Source organism: Medicago sativa, chromosome 6 (genome assembly GCF_051527215.1).
Source record: "Medicago sativa cultivar Bolivia chromosome 6, Bolivia_mono, whole genome shotgun sequence".
NCBI lineage: Eukaryota > Viridiplantae > Streptophyta > Magnoliopsida > Fabales > Fabaceae > Medicago > Medicago sativa.
Window position 1 is genome coordinate 9,898,351 of NC_140754.1, and position 18,846 is coordinate 9,917,196.

The 18,846-nt window shown below is 29.5% G+C and overlaps 2 long non-coding RNA genes and 1 pseudogene across 3 annotated transcripts; 1 reads left to right on the top strand and 2 right to left on the bottom strand.

Moving 5' to 3' along the window:
* Positions 1–121: 121 nt before the first annotated feature.
* On the bottom strand, positions 122–18,334 carry LOC146912681 (UDP-glucose 6-dehydrogenase 1-like; annotated as a pseudogene).
* Positions 6,205–9,879, top strand: LOC146912682 (uncharacterized). The gene is made up of 4 exons (XR_015016832.1): positions 6,205–6,700; positions 7,637–7,722; positions 8,701–8,808; positions 9,493–9,879. It is a non-coding gene; the product is annotated as an uncharacterized LOC146912682 (long non-coding RNA).
* LOC146912683 (uncharacterized) lies at positions 8,457–9,606 on the bottom strand. Of its 2 annotated transcripts, XR_015016831.1 has the most exons (3): positions 9,467–9,606; positions 9,160–9,271; positions 8,457–8,731 (listed from the first exon to the last, which is right to left on the bottom strand). It is a non-coding gene; the product is annotated as an uncharacterized LOC146912683 (long non-coding RNA). The 2 variants fall into 2 exon arrangements; XR_015016830.1 differs by having other exon boundaries at positions 9,160–9,497.
* Positions 18,335–18,846: the final 512 nt, after the last annotated feature.

Below are 18,846 nucleotides of genomic sequence, written 5' to 3' on the forward strand. Positions count from 1 at the left end.
GTTAATTTAGCCAAGCCTCATTACAGCTTCTACATTGTTGTTTGTTTCATGCTTTAGTTCTCATATTCTGCCTTGCGTATCTATGTATGACAATTAAGTTCCTTGAAACAGAAAGTAGTATCTATGTATTGACAGATGAAATTCTTTGAGCTAAGAAAGCATTAGCTGCTAACTTGGAAATGTTCAGGTGAACAAAGATTTCAGCAACACCAAAAGCTGTTATATAGCAGCATAGATCGTGGTCGCCAACCTTTATTTAGATCTTCATTCTATTAGGATTTACGTTATGTTCAAAAAACAAAGTGATATGCACATGTGCTTTGTGAAACATATTTCCCACATCGGATGTTTCAGAAGCATAGAGAGGTCAACTACCATTATAAATTAATAAAACGTGCAAGAAAATGTAAATCAATCCAAAAGTGCGATGCATTTATATGGTAAGAAAAGGCTATTTTTTTTTTTTTGAAGGATGCTAAGAAAAGACAGGTAAAGTTTAATTTGGACCAGTGAAAGTTGAGGTTCAACTTAGACCAATTGAAATCTAGCCTTTGATATAATAATATTTTATATAAACGGTTAGGATTAATAGTTTAGTACCTGCTGTACAAGTTGCATGACACCCGGTCTTATGTAAGACTAGTCACACCTTATCATTTTTGTCATTAAATGAAATACCTAAAATGCCCTTAAACTAAACTAAAAACCAAAATTTCTTTCTCTTCCTTTCTTCTCCTGCAAGCGATTCACTCCTCCAGTTTCATCTTCTTTCCATCACCTCCCTCGCCTTCTTCTTCTTTCCACCATATCGATTTTGTTGGTTTGTGAAACTAACTTTTATGGGTTAGCAGCATAGAAGGAACTACAACATTTAAACTCTAAAGAATTTAAATCCCATCTTCTTCGTTTTTGTTAATAATAGTTTGTGAAATTCCATCTTCTTTCCTATAATTGAAAAGACAGATGGGATGGTGTTGCGAAAAAATTTCAATTCTACAGTTAAAGGATATGTTATTAATTTATTTATTAAAGGATTGATTTTTTTTACATGCAATAGAAAAATCAATTACAACTAGGTCTATACCATCCATCTCTGAATCCCAACCTCTACAGAAGAGAAAAATATTAGAACTGGCTTGTTGAAGAAAAAATTGAAATCCCAAGCTCTGAATATCAGTTAAATGAAGAATCTTTGGAACCCGCAAACAAATAAGACAGAATTGAACAACAAATTTCTCTCCACCGCCAATAGAATCATGGGGTTCGTTAGATCTAGGAAAAAAAAACTTTGTAAGTTCAATGAGGAAAATGGAACTGCTAGTGTGTTTTTGAATAATAAAGTGTATGGCATGTTTGACTGGAAGACAACCCATAATACCAGGTCATTTAAGTGGCCTAAGTTGGACCAAAACATGCACTGGTCCAAGCTAAATGAACCCGAAAAGACAATTAGTCATTGAATTTGCCATATCCTCCCAGAAGTAGATTCATTTATTTTTTAGGTCTTTTTGATCCTTTTAAGAAGAGGGTTCGGTTTTTGGGAGGGATGACAGACTTAATATCTATTAGTTTTTTTTAAAGAATAATAACATTTCACTTTGAACAAGCCAAAATCAATCATACTAGTAACATACCCGTGCATCCGCACGGGTACTGGTTGGTCGTGGATGATTTTTTGTAGTTAGAACTTGACAATATGCATTTGTTAACATTTTAAATTTAGACCATTTAAAGGTTAATTATTATTAACTTTGAAAAGTATAGAAAATAGATTAAAAAAAGTTGTATTAAAAAACCAATTGTTTAAAAAATGAAAAAAAAAATGTATATAAAAGTTTAAACAATAATGTTATATTCTTTCAAAAAAAAATGTTATATGTCCCTGTGAGGTTAGCTCAGTTGGTAAGGTCCAGGGTTCGAATCCCGGACACCACCAAAAAAACAATAATGATATCAACTTATATAATTTTTCTCCAAAAAACAATATCGACTTATTAGATTTAGGAATATGTTTGCCAAATTTAAAATAAGGTAGATAAGGAAATAATTATAATAATTAATTATAAATTTTAAGAAGTGTCAACTTGTAATGTTTATAACAATTATTTCTTTTGTCAAAAAAAAAACAATTATTTCCATATTTTTATCACCGGAGACTTAGCTCGTGTATAATAATTATTTTAAATTTGTTATCAATGTCAACATGTCATGTGTATAATAATCCGGGGTTCGAATCCCGGACACCACCAAAAAAACAATAATGATATCAACTTATATAATTTTTCTCCAAAAAACAATATCGACTTATTAGATTTTGGAATATGTTTGCCAATTTTAAAATAAGGGAGACAAGGAAATTTGTATAATAATTAATTATAAATTTTAAGAAGTGGCAACTTGTAATGTTTATAACAATTATTTCTTTTGTCAAAAAAAACAATTATTTCCAAATTTTTATCACCGGAGACTTAGCTCTTGTATAATAATTATTTTAAATTTTTTATCAATGTCAACATGTCCCGTATATAATAATCCGGGGTTCGAATCCCGGACACCACCAAAAAAACAATAATGATATCAACTTATATAATTTTTCTCCAAAAAACAATATCGACTTATTAGATTTTGGAATATGTTTGCCAAATTTAAAATAAGGGAGATAAGGAAATTTGTATAATAATTAATTATAAATTTTAAGAAGTGGCAACTTGTAATGTTTATAACAATTACTTCTTTTGTAAAAAAAAAACAATTATTTCCAAATTTTTCTCACCGGAGACTTAGCTCTTGTATAATAATTATTTTAAATTTTTTATCAATGTCAACATGTCCCGTGTATAATAATCCGGGGTTCAAATCCCGGACACCACCAAAAAAACAATAATGATATCAACTTATATAATTTTTCTCCAAAAAACAATATCGACTTATTAGATTTTGGAATATGTTTGCCAAATTTAAAATAAGGGAGATAAGGAAATTTGTATAATAATTAATTATAAATTTTAAGAAGTGGCAACATGTAATGTTTATAACAATTATTTCTTTTGTCAAAAAAAACAATTATTTCCAATTTTTTATCACCGGAGACTTAGCTCGTGTATAATAATTATTTTAAATTTTTTATCAATGTCAACATGTCCCATGTATAATAATCTGGGGTTCGAATCCCGGACACCACCAAAAAAACAATAATGATATCAACTTATATAATTTTTCTCCAAAAAACAATATCGACTTATTAGATTTTGGAATATGTTTGCCAATTTTAAAATAAGGGAGATAAGGAAATTTGTATAATAATTAATTATAAATTTTAAGAAGTGGCAACCTGTAATGTTTATAACAATTATTTCCAAATTTTTATCACCGGAGACTTAGCTCATGTATAATAATTATTTTAAATTTTTTATCAATGTCAACATGTCCCATGTATAATAATCTAGGGTTCGAATCCCGGACACCACCAAAAAAACAATAATGATATCAACTTATATAATTTTTCTCCAAAAAACAATATCGACTTATTAGATTTTGGAATATGTTTGTCAAATTTAAAATAAGGGAGATAAGGATCGAATCCCGGACACCACCAAAAAAACAATAATGATATCAACTTATATAATTTTTCTCCGAAAAACAATATCGACTTATTAGATTTTGGAATATGTTTGCCAAATTTAAAATAAGGGAGATAAGGAAATTTGTATAATAATTAATTATAAATTTTAAGAAGTGGCAACTTGTAATGTTTATAACAATTATTTTTTTGTCAAAAAAAAACAATTATTTCCAAATTTTTATCGCCGGAGACTTAGCTCGTGTATAATAATTATTTTCAACTTTTTATCAATGTCAACATGTCCCGTGTATAATTATCCGGGGTTCGAATCCCGGTCACCACCAAAAAAACAATAATGATATCAACTTATATAATTTTTCTCCAAAAACCAATATCGACTTATTAGATTTTGGAATATGTTTGCCAAATTTAAAATAAGGGAGATAATGAAATTTGTATAATAATTAATTATAAATTTTAAGAAGTGGCAACTTGTAATGTTTATAACAATTATTTCTTTTGTCAAAAAAAAAAATTTATTTCCAAATTTTTATCACCGGAGACTTAGCTCGTGTATAATAATTATTTTAAATTTTTTGTCAATGTCAACATGTCCCGTGTATAATAATCCGGGGTTCAAATCCCGGACACCACCAAAAAAATAATAATGATATCAACTTATATAATTTTTCTCCAAAAAAAATATCGACTTATTAGATTTGGAATATGTTTGCCAAATTTAAAATATGGGAGATAATGAAATTTGTATAATAATTAATTATAAATTTTAAGAAGTGGCAACTTGTAATGTTTATAACAATTACTTCTTTTGTCAAAAAAAAACAATTATTTCCAAATTTTTATCACCGGAGACTTAGCTCGTGTGGTTTTTTTTTTTGAGGGATTATACACACGTGTGGTTTCTTTTTTGACAATTTTTTGAATAAGTGGGGTGTCCGGGGTTCACACGTGTGGTTGTGAACTAAAAAAACACAATTGTAAAAAATAAAATTACTTAATTTATACACATGTTCGATAATTATTTGATATCTTTAAAGAATTAGGCAATATGATAGTCTAAATAGTTTAAACATTTTAGCATGAACAATATTTTTAAATGACAGCTTGTCATGTAGATCAAGATTAGTTTGGTCAATGACAACTTATCTTTTTTTTTTCCTTCTTAAAAATGTTTTTGGATCTATGTTTCTTCTTCATCATCTTCTTAATTTAAAGAACAATAATGTTAATTTTTTTGTACAATTTGTTAAATATATTATCAATATATTTAAAGAAGTAGGTTGAGACCTTAATATGTGTCTTTCTAGTGTTTCATTGAGACCTTATTCCTTGTCTAGTCCATACCCGAAGATTATCGATTTCCTGAGAAAATTTGAGTTTCTTGTGTTGCTAATAGTTTATTACCGTTCATTGCAGATACTATGGTTGACTCTGAACTTTATTTCAACAAAATTCTGATCGACCCTCTCGTTTTGTCTCTCATCTTGCTTAGACATTATGGTTTAAAATCACCATTCTTTTTTGGTGGTAATGACACGAATTTAAGTTCGGTTAATGCTATTGTAAGTTCTCCTCTTTCCTTTTCTCTCTTTTGTACCTACCATGTGTTTTTTGGTCTGAAGTTTAATTGAAATCTAAAACAAAGTTCCTTCGACACATTATACCACAAAAATATAATTATCACCACTCAATTTTTTGGTAAGAAATCACAACTCAGATTATACCAAAAACATTAATTTTCACCACTTTATTTTTTGTCAGAAATTAAAACTCTTTTATTCATTTAATATATGGAAATGATAAAAAGAAAGTTTGGTCATCGCACATCAGATTTCTCAACTACTCTCACGGGATGTATGTCATAACATTTAACCACACATCAATAACAAATCAACTATTAATTTATTATTTATTCAGTACTAATTCAACACTGATTTGATTTCTCTTGTGTACCATATACCTAGTTTGTTGGTTTCTTTGAAATAAATAAGTTGATCTCTTAAGACCTTTTATTGCAAATTCAGTGGCCTTTATCATCCATGGTATGAGTAATTTCATGGACGAAAATTCAAATGACATATAGAACTTTTAATAATATTTCAAAATACCCTCGACTTTTGTCAAAAGTTTATCAATTAAGTAACTCGTTGTGTGACAAAACACAAAGATAAAGATTTAATTGAGAAAATTTTGATAAAAATTATTTTTGAAATATTAATAAAATCCTGAGAATGACTTACAAAGACATAAATTAAATTGGAAATTTATTCTTTATTTAGAGGTCAATAAGTTAGATCCAAATATGGTTTTTGATAGAACACTATGACGTCATTTGATCTATGTAGCCGACCCCACTTAGTGGAATAAAATTTAGTTGTTGTTGTATTCATTATTTAATTGTCCCATTAAAAAATATTAATTAATTATAAATTTGTTTTAATGCTAGTTTAAAAATTTTGTTCCACACAACACGTGCCTACCACCCCACTTCAAATCTCTACACATTCTATTCACTTTCTCAAATCCTCACACGTCTCTCTCTAGTTTTTAATTTTTTTTATTTAATTTTATTTAATAATTTTTTTATTTTTAACATATCAGATCTTTTTCTTCTCCATTTCATTTCAATCGTCCCTCCCACTCTCTCTCCCCATCCGTATCTTTTTCTCCTCCACCATGAACCACCGTCAACGCAACTTCTGACCAGATCTACATCTTTCCGGCGACCTTTACTAATTTTTTTTTACATATTATTCATCACCTCATTCTCCTCTATCTTTCTATCAAATTAGATTTTCAAAAGGAAATAGCTTGAGAATTTCTCATTTTTAAAAATGAGGTTTCCGGCCAACATTTGGATGCACCACCACCACAACTATACTAATCTCTCCATTCTTTATAAAACACCCTTTTTTATTTCACCGATTTTGCTGCCACCGTGAGCCTCCAATGTAAAAAATCAAACTGATACTTTACTTACTCTTAACATCCACAACAAAACCCACAAAAATTAAGGACGGAGCAACTGTTTTTGGAGACAACAGCAATAGCTTCATCAAACATGCAACAAATTCAGAAGATGAAATTTGATGCGATTTTCTTGTATCTTCAAGAGATGTAAGAATATTATTTTGTAGATTTATTAATCTGTTTTAGGATTTTATTTAGATCTATTACTACTGGTATTCTTTTGTTAATACTTTTACCGAATCTTTGATAAAGAACCTTTTATATTGCAAATTCCTTGAAATGAAAACTATTGTTTAAGAACTAAGTAGGTTTGTTTACATGATAGAAAAAACAGATTTTTTTTTAATTTCATGTGTAAACTGTATTTAATATTTTTTTTTCTATCATTTAATTGATTTATGTGGATAGTAAAAACAGATTTTAACTTATTAATGAAAAAATAAATGATTCATTTTAAATTTTGTTATTTATTATTATGTTTATATTTTTTTTCTTTTAAATGAGTATGTATGTATACCCAGATTTCATTTGGTATTTTTTTTTTCAAATAAAAAATAATAATTTTAACAAATATTTTACAGAAAATAATAATTATAATTTTTACTTCATTTTGTTTCTATGTTTAAAATCACCATTGTTTGTACTGGTGATGACATAGATTTATATCTCTGATAATGTTATTGCAAGTTCAAAAGCCTTTCCTTCTTCATCTCTCTTTTGCAAACACATTGTGTTTTTTGGTCTGACATTGAATTGAAATTGCATACAAATCAACTATTTATTTCTATTTTTCTACCAAACCAAATTCATCTCCCTCATCAATGACAAATCAAATATTTATTTATCAACTCATTCCATTCCATGTTTCTATCAATTCAAATTCTCAAAAAAAAAAAAAATAGTTAACTTGTAAATTTTGTTTTCAAGCCATTGTGGTCTATTTGTATGCACCACAACTAAACTCTTTTCTTATATATCTCTGTTTTTCATAACAATTATAATCACACAAAAAACATATCATATTGAAACTCTCATAATCAAACTATTTCCTCATCATTTACTTAGGAATGTCTTTCTTTGTAGTTTTCTGGAGGGACAACAACATCATTCGAGTTTCCTGGACAAATAACATTTGTTATGAGATATGCAAATATAATATCAACAAAAAGGTAAAGTAACCATTTTCCTCATCATTTATTTATTCTTGTAGTTTGTTCTCTTTTATGTTCAATTTAGTTTCTAAATTCTTTTCAAATATTTTTGTAGAATTTTGAAAATGAAGTTGAAGAAAAATAGAAGCTTGTTTTACTTCTACCTAAGAAAAAAAATATGGTGGTATTATTTTTTTTGAAGTTGAAATACTTTCATTCTATACTAACAGAATCAGTACAGAGCAAGTGAAAAATTTGGTATGGTAGTTTGTTAAAGATGATATGAAAAAAATAGAAAAATAATGGAGAATGCATATGTGTAGATAAAGAATTGGTGTTATTGTCTTTTACTTACCTTTGTCCTTGTCGGTTCATCACCACATATATACTACATCTATTGAAGAAAAAACACATTGAAAAATTTAGATAAAAGATTATCGTTTATGTAGTATATGTGTGGTGATGAACCTAAGAAAAAAAACATGGTTGTTTGTTAAAGATGATATGAACAACATTAAAAAAAAAAAGAAGAATGATGAATGCATGTGTAGATAAAAAAATTGGTGTTATTTGTACTTTACTTATCCTTGTCCTTGTGTATTGAAGAAGAAAAAGAATTGAAAAAGTTACATAAAAGATGATTTGTAAGTAGTATGTGTGGGGTGACGAACCTAAGCAAAAGAAAAAAAACATGGTAGTTTGTTAAAGATGATATGAACAGAATCAAAACAATATAAAATCACACAAGAATATACTAATCAAACTCTTCTCGGTTTTCCTTTATCTTGTATTTAAGCATCCCTTTTTTTGCAGTTTGTTAAAGTGATAAGAACATCATTCAACTTTCCTGCAAAATTTAATATTTTTCAATCTTATTAGCAACATAAAAGACACTGATACATAATGTCCACAAAATCAAACTCTCATAATCAAACTATTTTCGAACTCTCTCCCGTTGTTTCCTCATCATTTATTTAGGCATGTCTTTTTTTGTAGTTTCTTGGAGGGACAACATCATTCGGGTTTCCTGCAAAAAAAAAACATTTGTTGCAGAAGAACTTCATTTGAAGATGAAATGTGCAAATAATGAATATGAAAATAAAGGTACGGTAACTCTCTTCCCCATCATTTATTTATGCTTGTTGTTTGTTAATCAATTGATCTGGATTTCTTTTTCCTTACAAATGAAATTATAATGTATTTTACCGAAGTATAGATGTTATTTTGTGTTGGAGTGTTTATAGTTGAAGAAAAATAAAAGCTTGTTTTACATGTAAGGAAGAATGAAAATATATATAAGATTATCCTTTATGAATAATATGTGTGCTGATGAACCTAAGCAAGAAAAAGTAAGAAATAACATGGTAGTAGTATGTTAAAGATGATATGAACTAAAAAAATAATAATGAAGAATGCATGTGTAGGTCAAAAAATCGGTTATTGTCTTTTACTTACCTGTTTCCTTCTTCTTGAGTTGGAGTGTTTACTTGCATCTTTTTTCCTTCTAGATTCTCTTCAAATCTTTTTGTACAATTTTGATATTGAAGTTGAAGAAAAACAAAAGCTTCTTTTACATGTAAGGAAGAATGAAAATATGTATAAGATTATCATTTATGTGTAATATGTGTGCTAATGAACCTAAGCAAGAAAATGTAAGAAATAACATGGTAGTATGTTAAAGATGATATGAACAAAATAAAAAATAATAATGAAGAATGCATATGTGTAGGCAAAAAAATTGGTGTTATTGTCTTTTACTTACCCGTTTCCTTCTTCTTTGTTGTGCAGAGATGTATATCTTTCAAGCTATCTGCAAAAAAAAATTATTAGATATTGAAGTTTACAATTACAAAAGAGGGAGGAAAATGAAAGCAAAAAGGAAGGAGTCAAATGCAATTTGAAATGAAAGAGATGCAGAGAGAGAAAGAAACTGAAAAAGAGATAAATAGTGTGAAGAAAGATTGAAATTTGTGGGAAACTTATGTTTGAGCAAAATAAATTTGAATTTCAAATTTGAGAGCCAAAATAAATTTGACAGCCAAGCATTATTCCAATCTGTAAATATTGGTAACCGTGCAAACTTGTAACCACATATCCTCTCAAAGTGGATTTGTTTTGTAAAAGGCAAATATTTAGTTACTTCTCAAGGAAAAGGTGTTGTAAAAGGCAAACAAACTGAATTGCTGCAAACAGAAATGATTTGGTTGCAAAAAGCAAATTTAGGACAACATTTACCCTCAAATTGGACACGTGTCAAACATTAATTAAAGGTCAAAATTGAGTTTTCACCAGCATAGGAGATTCTTATATTAAGAGAGGATTACCACCAAAAATAACGAATAATAATTATTGAAAGCAAATTATTTGTGGAAAAATCATGTAATAATGTATTTGTAGAAAGACTTAAAATAACTTTAAGATATATATAAATGTAGTTTTGACAATTGTATTTTAACTCTTTTTTTAAGCACCTGTTTAATATTTTTCAAAATCTTAAAAAATATACCATAGAGTAGAGGGGCCAAAATCCTGAAAAATAGGTTGGGTCAAAACTGCGGCTTAGGCTACGGTGGGAGACATGAATAGGTCTCTTACCGTAGGAGACCTTCTTTTATTTTTTTTGTTTTTTGTAAAATGAATATAGACCATTGGATATATTTTATTTAATTCAATGGCAGTGATTTACAGCAGAGGTCACTTGATTAAATTTATATTGTTGAAAAACAATAGAATTTTTGGTATCATTTACAAAGGATGATTTAGTCATTGAACCAAAATATTGTTGAAAAATGGAGGACAAGGTTAAAATTCATTGTTTCTGGAAACGCAACTGGAATTGGTGTTAAGAACCTCATTTGCCACTGTTGCTGATTAATTTTGGTGATAGAAGTTCAATTTTATTGCAATCAATGATGGGTGGTGGAGTATTTCCCATAAGCCCAGACAAACTAATAAATTCAAAGGGAAATTCAAATAGCTTCAAAGGGAAATTCAAGTAGGTTCATCTTCCACCGTGAAAATATTGTTACAGTCCCCAGAAATCCACCGTGAAATTCTTCAAAATCAATAAATTCATCCACAAACCAAATATCAATTGTGAAATTCATCCCCAAATCCAGAAAAAGAAATCTGCCACAAGCTCAATACGCATCTTCATCCCACAAATCCTCATACCCGGATTCAAAGCAAACTTTATAGACATTATCAAACTCAGAAATCCCTAAAGCAAGAAATTCTTAAGTGTTACATGTCCCAGTTTATTTAAATCACAAATTTGTCAAACCCATAAACTTTGAAGTTGGAAACATCTATGAGAAGGGAAGAAGAAGAACAAAAAGCGACGAATTGAAACTTGTTTAACGAAAAATTGAAACTTGTGATGTGGGTGGGTTATTGTGTTTTTGTTGTGCCACAACAATGGTGGATGTGGAAGAGGTTAGAGATGAAGATGGCAGGGAGAATGTTAGCCTGGGATTAGACTTAAAAAAATGCCAACCGTTTGATTAATTCTGATTTTTTTTTTTTTGTTACAAATAATATTAGGAATGATAATAACTGTATATAAATAGAGCTAAATGCAAACTGTTTGATTAATACTCCCTCCGTTTCAAAATGAGTGTCGTTTTAGGTGTTGGCACAGAGATTAAGAAATGGGATGAAATAATCATTGGATATAACACTTTTACTAAACTGCCCTTTACTTTATAAGAAAAAGACAAACACAAATTTGCATTGGAAATTGTGTGAGAGAAAAGTTGGAGTATTTATTGAGGGTAAAGTTGGAAGAAAAAAATTAAAGTTGTATTGGAAATGTAAAGCGACATTCATTTTGAAACAAATTTTTTTGGCTAAAGCGACACTCATTTTGAAACGGAGGGATTAATTTTTTGAAGTTTTAATGATAATAACTATATATTTATAAATAAAAATAATATTAGCAGTGTATTTTTAAATAGAGTTAAATATGGTTTTGATTTCTATAAATACACTAATTTTTTATTTTAGTCTCACTAATTTTTTTTTTAAATTTTTGGACCCTATAAAATTTCCAATCACCACTTTTGATCCATATTTTTAAATCAATTCATGTTTAACATTTAAAATTTTTAACGTAATTGTGTAGAATATTGTAAACATACCTCCAAAAAAAATATAATTTTTAACTAAAACATGAATTAAGTATGAATTTTTAACTGCTAAAAATATAAAAATTTATATTTAATTCATGTTTTGTTAAAAAAAATTATAATTTGAGGGACTAAAACTAAAAATTGATATATTTATAGGGACCAAAAACATATTTAACATTTTAAATTTATACTATATATAAAGAAAACACTCCCTTTCAGCTTTTTTGGGTTGACTTTTTCTTTTCAAAAATGCCTTCATTTGGGTAAGTTTCGGTTGACGGATAATGATTATGATTTTTCATTTGAGCGTTAGCTTTTCAGCTTTTCATTTTTCTATGATAATCTTACTAAGACTAACTCCCGTTCGGCCCCAGCATTGCTCTAATTTGAGCTCTGAGCTGGAGCAGTCTTGCTTTGGCTCCCCTGAACGACCTCTTCTATGAGAATATTCTCAAGAACTAAGGTTCTTATCTATGATGTAACTTTCATTCTTTGAGAATATCCCAAATACTAACTTCCGTTCTTTAAGAATCTTCTAAAAAATTAACCTTCGTTCTTTGAGAATCTTCTAAAGACCAACTTTTGTTATTTTATAATCTTTTAAAGACTATAACTTTCGTTCTTTGAGAATATCCAGAATACTAACTTCCATTCTTTTAGACTCTTCTAAAGAATAACTTCCATTATTTGAGAATACCAACTTTTGTTATTTTATAATCTTTTAAAGACTAACTTTAGTTCTTTGAGAATATCCAGAATACTAACTTCGATTCTTTTAGACTCTTCTAAAGAATAACTTCCATTATTTGAGAATCTTTTAAAGAATAACTTCCGTTTTTTTAAAATATTCTAAAGACCAACTTCCGTTCTTTTAGAATCTTATAAAAACTAACAATCTTTTAGAATCTTTTGTTAATTATTTTCGTTTTCTATCATGTGCAAATTTATATATGTTAAGAAGTTTAAAATAAAATTTTTGCATTGAAACTTGTACATTTTGTAATAAATATATAACTTTTGAATAAATAATTGTTGTTTTTCAATAATTATTGTAACCCAAAAAAACATGTGTAATATTGCACATATTAGACAAACTCATATAATATATCTTAATATAATATATCTTAATCTATCAATTTAAAAAAAACAATGTTTAAATGGTAATCTATATGGCAGTATATATCAAACTAAAAACTAATTTATTTTTATCCGAATATAGTTCATATATTAATACAAGTAATTGAAAATAATTAACATCTTCAACAAACCAAGAAAAAGAGGATAGATATTAAACATGAACTACCTAAATTGACCTTTGTATTCAATATGTGAATATAGTTGTAATAATACTTTACCCACTAGACTAAGCATGTAATCCTAGTAATCGTACAATTGCAAGTTAAAACAGTAACGCCAAAAAAAAAAAAAAAGGTTACAATACATCACGCACGGTAGGAGACCCATTGATGTTGTGCACGGTAAACGGCGCCTCAAAACTGCATTTCAGGCAAATTTTAACTAGTGTTTTTTTTTAGGGGAAAATTATTGTGGTTTTGGTTTTTGACAATTAATTATTGTGTTTAAAAAAAAAAAAACTAGTTTAACTAGATTTGCTGAATGCAATTTTGTGTGAATTCTTCACAAATTTGCAGGAATCAACCTGTAAAAGAATTGTGAATAGGAACTCATGGTAGGCCATCCATGATTTATGTGAGGGTTAGAATAAGAAGGTTTGAAGAGAGATTTTGGTGAAAGTGTTCAACTGGATAGTAATGATCAAGTAATGCCTTATATAGCCTTATTGTACAGGTGAAACTACCATCTAAGCAACTTACTTGTGATCCAAGCTATCTAACAGACGAATGAATGCCTTCCTAACATATCCTCCCCTAAACTGACCTGATAACAAGTCTCGAAGAAAGTGGAACCTGACATCAATGTGTATACTCCTTCCATTCATGACTGGATTTTTTTTTTCTTTTACAACTTTAGAGACGAATTGTTGTCACAATGAATGGTGATGCAGTTCCCGTGATTACTTCCAATTTGAACTAAAATCCTTCTTATACCATACTCCATCACACGCATTGCTTGCAGCTGCTATAAACTTCGCTTCAGTACTGAGTAATATTGCATCAATCTAATTTTTCAAGACCAAATAATATTCTATTGGTGGTTAATGGTTATATCAGTAAGATTGGAGATTAGACACTAGACTAACTTCAGAATCTTAATTATGTGTCAAAGTACAAGTTAGTTTAGGCCTTTCTTTTTTCATGTAAAATTTTCCCAAACATTCACCAATCTCTAATTGTAACATGTTAATATAAAACACAAAAAATAAAACGAGTCTTTGTAAATTCATAATAACAGCCAAACAGTATGGTATTATTGCAGTACACAAAAAAATCAATCTCCAACTTTCATATTTTAAGACAAATTATTATTGCTAATTATGGTTATGTTTGATTTTTGGTGAAACCCCATATACTTAGCAGGCACACGCCTTTAACCACTCGGCCAAAGCGACAATGTTATTTATGTTGGTTTAATTCTATATATATTTTACAATTTTATCAAATAGCCTAAACTATATCGTAGGGGGCAACATAGGTACTTATGGTAAAAATAGTGATAATTTAAGTGAAAGAAAAACATAGTGCCTCTCCACCAACTTTCCCATAATTTACACTCATTTATAAGTTTGAGAACTTGATAATATGGGATCATGATGCTGGAGGGATCAAAAGCCCATTTGTATCAATTAGGTTTGTAAGTGTGAAATTTAAATTAAGTTTAGATGGTTGAAAATCAAGGGTTATGCTGTAATTTTATGTAGGAATTCGAATAGAATCTTTAACTTCTGTTATTAAAAGTTGTTTGTGTTTGAAATTTTGGACTAAACGTGTTGACACCCTCTGCACCTTTTGTTTCCAATTTTGGGCTGATTATATGCACATCTGGTTTGTCCCACATCGGACGTTTGAGAAGTTTGAGAGATAAACTGCCATTATAAATAAATGCCTACAACTCTTTGTCATGAAATTGTACATATAATTTACCTCATTCTGGTGTAAGGAAAGACTATTGGCATCGTTTTATCCTTTTGTCTCTTTCAAAAGTTGGTCAATGTATTGCGCTCTTTTTGAAGAATGAAAGGATAAAACAATGTCTATTAGTCTTTTTTAAATGTAAGTTTAAATAATTGAAAACAATTTATTCGTAGGAAAAGACTTCAAATATTTCGCTTAAATGCATTGTTGGATTTTTTTTAAATAAATAAATGAGTTTTGGTCTTTATTCTTTGTTCCTATATTAGATGAGAAAAGATTAGAAATGACAATATTAGAAAAAGTTAAGGGAACTCCCATAGTAAAAAAGATGATGAAAAATGGACTTGGGTAGTTGGGTAGTTTATGCATGTAGAGAAAATATCTTTAGAGTTTTTGACAGGAGAGTAGATCAAATGAAGGATAGTTAGATCATTTAAGTTGTTTTTTATTATTGGAATCAAAATTGCATCTGTACCAATACCAATAAATAAAGGGGATTAAGACTGGATTTTTTCATTCCAATCTTGCCGCTTTATATAAACTATTTTATCATTTTTCTTAAATTATCAATTAAGAAATAATTAAATCTCACTAAAATAGAAACAATTCACAACAATTAAGGTCAATTCATGTTTTTAATGTGGTAAGTTCATCTCAATACTTCGTAGTTTTTAAAATAAAAAAAATACGTGAATATTTTTTTAAAATAGAACAATTGAATGGAGTCCAAATAATAAACTAGTTTAAAAAAAACTAACCACTTGAGATTTATCCAACAACTGGATTATACAAGATTCACTAATTATGGTAAGTTTCCTCTCATTTCTATAAAGTGGGTCAATTTATTTTTTGAAAGCGATATGTGCTTCCCAATAATGTGTAGGTTATTGACAACAAATACAAATAATATAGTATCAAGTTTGCTTAATGATATGGACAAAGAACACCATTGTTTGCAGTAACTTGTAACACAAGCTATCACTTCCTAGGTAGTTTTTAGTTGTGAAACTATTGTAACTACTTCCCTTAATCTTAGGAAAGTTAGTTATGATCTTGTAAGGTAGTTTACATGTTATCTTAGCATGATCTATCACTACCATAGTATAAATTCTTGTAAGCTACTTCATTGCTAAATAATAAGAGATTACAATTCAATCTATGCTATGGTTTCTCTCATTTTCACTTTTTTCCCTTGTTTTCGTTCAACCTTTGATTCACTCAACATGGTATCATGAGTCTTTCGATCCGAGAGTGTTTCTTCCGCAACTATTCTTCCATGGCTCCTTGCAATGCCCTGTTTTGTTCACCCTAGCAATGGACCTTCATTTGTTCTAGTTTCTCTAGTTCTCAACGGTTCCGCCTATCATTCTTAGGCTTGATCCATGTGCAGAGCACTTGGCGTTGGCAGGAAGATGAACTTGTTGATGGAACAATCATTCAAGTCATTGAATCTTTCCATCCTACCGTTTTGAGCTAGGAACACTTTGTGGTTCCTATTTTTAAATTCAGCCATGGAAGCTATTGAGACATCAGTGTGATTGCTAGCAAGTGGACTTCCTTACACATTAAGTCACTGTGATATACTTTGGTCATACAATTGATAGTGAGTTCAGTGAATTGAATTGTGTACAATCACATGAAATCTATGTAAAAGGAAAACTTTGTATTGCCACAATAGCTTGTAGTGTTTTTAGGGGTAGTAGAAGTAATAAATGTTAACTTCAATCACTATGCACATATGCTTTGTCAAACATATGTTGAACAATTGATATTCCCACATCGGAAGCTTTTGAAGCGTATAGAGGTAAACTATATTATAAAATAAGCACCACAACTATTGTTGGTTAGAAACTGGAGCACTGCGATAATCTCTGCACCTTAGTATTTTTTAGTTGTTTTTTGACGATAGTCAAAAATAATTCATGTTTGCTTTCAAAATCTGTAAATGTAATTTAAATTAATTAATTAGTAATAATTAATAATTAATTATGTTTGTGGATTTTGGAATAAAACATAAATAAAACCAGTTTATATGTTTGTGGTTCCTATTTTTTTTTTTTTTTTTTGCTTTCGTGTGTATTAAGTGTCTCTTGATATGTTGGTTTCAAATATAAATAAAGGAAGGTTTCTTGTATGAGGATTTTTTTTTTTTTTGAGCAATTCTTGTATGAGGATAGTATCAATAGAAATATTTCTTCCTTTTTCAAGTTCCCGGTTTTTAGTTAATTATTAGAAAAAATTTTCAAGTACCTTCTCAGTTAGATTTTAGCAACTCTATTGTTATAATTTGTGTTTTAACTGGGGTTTCGATATTAGAAAAAAGCTATGTTGACCAAAGATTTGTTGTCAAGATTTTTCTCTCATGAATCCAGTGAGAATAACATTTTTTCAAATGAGAAAGTTTTTTCTCTGCCTCCAATGAGAACTCAGTTTGGATTGAAAAAGTTTTGAATTGCAGTTCCTTCAGCTAGGAATTCAGGATTTGACAGAATTTGAACCTTTTCTCTATAGCTTCAGCAATTTTGACAAGAATAGTTGATTTCTCTATAACAATTTTGTCGAATTTTAAGATATTGGCAATATATCATCCGAGCAGCGCTTTTTCAAAACGTCAAATCTGCAGTGTTTCCATCTCCAAGACCGCAAGTTATAGTCGACGTGTTGGGGGATACAAACACTATGTCGGATTCAAACATGTTTTTCAACATCAGTGCCGAAGAAAAGGTTCTTGCCGCTACGTTGTTTTACTACATCATCAAAACCGGACTCATAGATAGGAAGATGATTGTTGTTCCACGATGCAATGCACGATTTCGAGATATCAACGACTTCTACTTCAATGAGTAGACATTTTAATGCAATGGCTGTACCAATTCAATGCTCTATAAAAAACAAATTTTTGAGATTCATTCTAATAAAATAAAATAATAATAATGTATATGCAGTGCTCTGTGAAACATATATAGAGTGATAGCTTGTCCCTTAGGGAAAGTACAAAATATCAAATAAAATTGTGAAAGAAAAAGAAAATATGAATAAAATTGAATCAAACTTGAAGCCTCAATTTTTTTACTTAAGAAAATGAAGTAATGTTTTAGGCCACATCCGACATATCTCTAAGACATGAACGTCGGCCATTATCCAAGCCGCGCTCTCCCAATAAGTCAATCTGCAGCTTTATCAGCTCCAAGGCTACGAGTTTTCGTCACTGTGTTGACAGATACAATACAAACACAATCCCAGCTTCATAGACATGATTTTCACCATCAGTGCTAAAGAAAAGGTTCTTGCCAAGACATCGCTGTACTACATCATCAAGACCAGGCTCAAATATTTGATGTTGATCGTTGTTTCACGCTGCTACTTCAATGGATGGACATTTAATGCAATGACAGCCATGGTTGGACCTCCCACATATCTAGCACCAATACAGAAAATCTTCACCATTATGCAGCAAAAGCTAATCTGGACGTTTTAAATAACAGTCACAGTGAAGTTTTGATCCTTAAAATTGTCGAGAATCATGATCAAATGCAGCCGATGCTGTCATCTTCGCGACTGCATTGTAATTTTATGATCAAAATAGTGACTTCATTGATGCTAGTTTAATTAAAATAATGGAAAATAAATAAGTGGCTCATAATTAAAATAATGGAAAATAAATAAGTGGCTCGTATTGAATTGATATCAATCATTGTCTTGTGGAGTAAATATTTATTATTATATTTCCATTGCTAGACTTGTGGATTCAAGAGATGCCATGGAGCTGCAACTATAGCAATCAGATTATGAACTCGTGATAAGAAAAATCGAAGCTTTGTAGCCTCCACCTGTCACGGCTATGCCACAAGCAACACCACCATTGTACTATCCGACACTTCTTTCGTCGCAACCCCCATCAGCAGCTGCTTCTGTTCCTGCACCACCTTCAAAAGCAACACCTGCCTTACCCCCCAAGA